Raw genomic sequence first — 5,383 nt, 5'->3', positions numbered from 1 at the left:
TAAGTAACATATAAAGGCAGACTTATTAGAATTATGTCTGGCTTCTCAACAAAGACTCTAAAAATCAGACCATAGTAGACTACAGATGCCAAAACAGTAGATAGAATAGCTATTTTTCTTTCAGAAAAGAATGAGCCTCTTAGGGATATCAACCAAACACGGCATAACAAATTACAATAAGACAGCACATATCCTCAAGTCAAGGCTAGAGGAGGGATTCCGGTAGGAGTAAAAGGGTTCCAAAAATCAGGTAAAAGTTATGAGATAACCCTTGATTACATTATTATGAGGCCCACAAGAACATTAATCTACATAACCATCATATATATGCAGAGGACCTACATCAGATTTCTATAGCCCTCCTAAAATAGAGAGTAGACTAGGGGATGGTGGGGATGAAACAAGAGGGATCAGGTGGTTGTGAGGAAGAATATTGGGAGAGATGGGTGCAACTGGGGTGCATTTCAGGACAAGGTAGAAACCTAGTGAGGTGGAAACTCCCTGAAATCTAAGTGGGTGACCCTAGCAAAGACGCAGTAAAGGAGGAAAAAGGAACTGAAAAGGCCAGCTTCTGTAATCAGGAAAGACTTCCAGAAGCGAGATTGGGATACCAACCCAGCCACAAAATTTTTAAGCTATAAAAATTGTCCTGCCTGCAAGATGTGCTAAGTAAAGGTGGTACAGAACATGTGGGAGTGGCCAACCAATGAATGGTCCAATTTGAGATCCATTGCATGAGAGGAAGCACATGCCTAGCACTGCCTGGGGTCCAAGGACCAGAAGCTAGATAGATAGCCCAGAGACCTTGGATAGAACAAAAGACAACTGGAAAAAATAAGCCAATGAAGTGATTCCTAATGATAATGCTATATTAGCAGACGAAACCATCTGAAAGAATTCATCCAGAAATTGATAGGTTCAAATGTAGAGACTTACAGCCAAACATTAGACAGAGGTCTGGGAATCTTGAGGAAGAGCAGAGAGCATTGTAGGGGTGTAGGACTCTACAAGAACATGAATAACAAAGTCAATTAATCAGGGTTCATAGGGGTTCACAGAAACTGAACAGGCAATGAGGAGGCCTATAGAGATCTGATATAGGTCCTCTGCATGTATATTATGATTATGTAGGTTGATGCTCTTGTGATCATCATAATAATAGTGTGATCAAGAGTTGTCTTACAGCTTTTGCCTGCTTTGGGACCCTCTCACTCCTACCGGAATCCCTCATCTAGCCTTGACATGAGGACATATGCTGTATTATTATCATGCTGTGTTCGATTGAATTTCCTAAGAGACACATTCTTTTCTGAAAGAAAATGGAGGATTGGATCTTGGAGAGAGGGGAAGTACTAGGAAAGAAGGAAGTGAAAATGTCAAAAGGATGTAATATATGAGAAAAGAGTAAAGAAAAAACTATTAAATGATATAGTATTTCAATTTGACAAGTATAACAAATAGTAAGATCTAATTATATTTAATTGAGTGAGGGGCAAACTACACTCAGACACTGTAGGTGTGCTTCTAAATATTCCAATAATTTTCACAAGAAATTCGGCATTAACCATCTACTGAAAAATGTAACTTACACTAAAACCAATAGTAAGACTATTTTTAAAATGCTGCTAATTATTTAGAATTTACATCTGTGGGAAAGTTTATGTCTACTACCAAGATGCATGATTGTGTGGCCTGCTGGCAAGTGAAGTGTGTGAGAACAAAGTGAAGGAATTCATTCAAATGAAAAAAATAAATAACATTATGTGTCTGAGTGCCAAACAGATGAATACCTCCACAAAACTCTCAACACGGAAGTCCTCTGCATCTGTGAAGATTTTGGCAAAAGGAAAAAACAAAACTATAAAGAGCAAGATAACAAACAAAATAGCGATGGTGACTCTGTGTTGTTCAGCCTGATCTCAGTCATGAGATTCAAGGCCTCCTCTTGTCTGCCTTCTGAGGAGAGGGAACTAGAGTTGTGCTCACCTTGCCTAATTCCGGAAGGAAATATTCAGCAGTTATTTAATTATAGAACATAAGCTAGAATCCTGATACTTAGGTACAAAGATCCAGTGTAACCCCAAGGTCTCTACTATGAAGGAAGGGGACAGGAAACTTAGTGTTAGAGAGAGAGAATAAATGTGGAATATGGGATTCAATTCTTGAATGAAATTCTCCACTGTCTGACCTGGCTTTAAAGAGAGAGAGTGTGTGGCATGTTCATTGGGTCTCAGGATGCACTAAAAGCTGGCAAGAGAAGTACATACTGCATAGGACTCCAATTAGAATATTCCTGTAGAACTCTGGTTTTAGAACAGCCCCACACATTTGGACTTCTTGCATACAGGGCACAACAGAATCTATTTTCTCACAAACAACTAAGTGAGGGGTAAACTCTAAGTTTGGGAAATAGGAATTGGCTTAAAGACCTTGAAAAATATTATTTTAAGTATGAAAATGTGTAGAAATCCTATTTTCATAACTTTTCAGCATTTTGTTTAATTTAGCATTATTTAGCATAATGTTTAAAGCATTTTAAACATTAGATTTAACAATATTTGGAATATACATTAAAAATAAATTTATTCAATTATTTCTGAGTAAAAGGTAAAATGATATGTAATCTTCTATTTATAATAAATACACATATGCCTCAAATAAAATGAAGCTCTTTAATTTTAAGGTATTTTTTATGTTTAACAAATGATTTATTTTAATTTCCTATAAGAAAAAAAATTCACCTAACCATCAACAAGTGATTATCATAGTTCACATCTTGATACAAAAATTTCAGCTTGTTCCTAAAGTCCAAGATATTGTGTGCTTCTGGAGTTACAGCTAGCCTTGCCATTGCTGCTGCTATTCTTTGTGTTATATTATTTATAATTTTCTATCAGAACTGAGTATTATTTTGGAAGCAGCCTTTGAAACTACATTTCATTAAAGGGAATTTAGTTGACATTTCTTTCCATACTATAAATGCCAACTGGAGAAAACTTAAGATACAAAGTGCAAAAAAATTACCTTTTATCATAAAGTTAACTTTATACTTGATAGCTACACTTAGGCAATTCTATTTGTACAATGTGTAATCCTCCATCTAATGTGAATTGTCTTCTGTGCCCCTATGGCAGATACTTTCATGTCTGTGCATACATGTATGTAGAACAAGTAATGACCCTCTAGAATTGTTTTGGATATTTACTATAAATACCAGTCAGTGACACATTATTGAGCAACATTTTTTTTAAATTCTTTCTAGTCATTCAAATCAATAAATAAGTTTAGAGGTGAAAGTACATAAATCTATGGTTATTTTTGTATTTTCAGTTCTAAAATTCTTCACTATGATGCAAATTATCTTGTTCTGGAGTTTTTTATGCTTTAGATATTAAATAATCAGTTTGCCTTCTAAAAAGGTCACAGCAATTATTAATTATCCTCATCAGTGTGAAATACATGAGAAGGAAAGGTAGACTAATTTTAAAATTATAATTTGAGATTGAAAATCAGAAAAATCTTTTCTGCCAGAATCCTTTCCCCCATGAAATAAAATAAGAACAATACTAATTATAGTCCCTTTAATCAATGTCAGGAAAGGATGATGAAAAATATACTCTTCTCTTATGTTCCAGCCAGTGCCTAAAAGGAAGGAGGTGATACAGCAATCTGAAATATTGATAATGGAACAGAAATTGAATAGAATAGAGAGACAATATGACTGTGAAAAAAACCATAGAGCTCCAGAGTGCTCAGCCTAGGCAAATGTGAGAGAACATTTAGCATCGAAATCTTTAAATATAGGACTTTAAAAGACAATACTCACTTGGGCAAGCTTTCATGTTTCACATGGTAGCTACACAGAATTAAAATGAGAGGCTCTTTCTATTATCTGTGAAGCCTGTAAGTTTTCTATAGTCATGGAATCATTGTTATTCTTTCACTCATATGTACATATAACTCCTTATATATGCAGTTATACAGTTATAACTCTAAAATATAGATAAATATAGATTGTTAGGAGTTTTTCTAACAAGCTAAATAATGATGAATAATTCTATTTCAAAAGCTAAGTAAATCATTTGTTAATTAAGATAAAACATGAATATCTAAATCCAGATATTTATAGAGTAAAAGAGGCTATAAATATATATTGTATATTTATACATGCTAATCTAAATATTCCCCCCTTACTTTGGAAACAGTGTGATTCATATACTTATTTATTATTCATAAACATGTAGGCATTAAGCATGTTGATTTAGAGTAATAGTATGTTTTTGTGAGGTGAAAGGTGAACATTTTAAATTTTTTCTATGTTCTTCACTAACTCTTGAGGTATAATGAATGCTGATTATCTGGCTATAAGTATTAACAAATTTTAAACTTTTAGAAATATAAAACATCACACAATTTTTCTTCATTTCTTGCCTTGATTGCTATATGAAAAAATTGGATTCATGGTGGTGGTGACAGCAGTGGTAGGGGTGTTTGTGTACATGAGCAGATGTTTGATTCCTTTGTTCTTGATGTTATCTTTATTGTCTAGTACAGTACTTGTGGTATGATAGATACTGAAAACAAGCACTCGAGAGTTTTTTCACATCATGAGGTAAAGAGACAGAATCATTCCATCCACTCGAAATAAGCACACTCTAATACATTATCATCTAAAATGGGCCACAGTAGTTCTTGGTGTTTTATTCTTAATGCTTTATGGGCTTAAGTAAGCTATTGTTCTTAAAATTAAAGATACATATTTTATATACCCTTTATCTTACCCTGACTAAAAGCAAAGTACATTCACATCATTACAGAGAATTTCTGTTCTGTAGAAATATGTTAACCAACCTCCTAGTCACCAGGAGGTCCCTAATTCTCACAAGGACATAATTGAGATTTTTTTTTTAATATGAAACTCCAGCTAAGGTTATTCATAAAGCAGGTGCATTTTAATGAATTCAGTGTATCAGCTGGGTGACTGTAATTGTTAATTGCTAAATATATAACTCAGCTTTAACAAATTTCCTTTGGTTCTTGATCATTTATAATTTTTAAGAATCAAAAAGTCAAAGTGTCCTTAGCCATTTTCAACCTCTGAGAAATACTCATTGGAGACATCTGAAATTGCCAGATGCCCTGAGAATTTTATTTTTAAAAACCTTTTCCCACAAAGTTATTTATAAAATTGTGTCAAAATGGGACACTTCAACTGTGAGTGCTAATTCCTGATGTGTGTTATCGTTTTCTCCATTTGTCATATTTCCTTCGTACAGGGCATTAAATATAGCTTTTTGACTCTAAATTTAAACCCCTCTATTCCTGTCTCTCACTTGTTCTCTCTCTCTCTCTCTCTCTCTCTCTCTCTCTCTCTCTCTCTCTC

At 34.1% G+C, this 5,383-nt stretch overlaps 1 pseudogene; it reads left to right on the top strand.

The window, feature by feature from the left end:
- Positions 1–409: 409 nt before the first annotated feature.
- Positions 410–5,383, top strand: part of LOC114617399 — an 8,467-nt pseudogene continuing 3,493 nt past the window's right edge.

This window comes from Grammomys surdaster, unplaced genomic scaffold, assembly GCF_004785775.1.
Source record: "Grammomys surdaster isolate TR1022 unplaced genomic scaffold, NIH_TR_1.0 136, whole genome shotgun sequence".
Lineage (NCBI taxonomy): Eukaryota > Metazoa > Chordata > Mammalia > Rodentia > Muridae > Grammomys > Grammomys surdaster.
The sequence above is the reverse complement of the archived record's forward strand: the minus strand, read 5'-3'. Positions and strand labels throughout refer to the sequence as shown.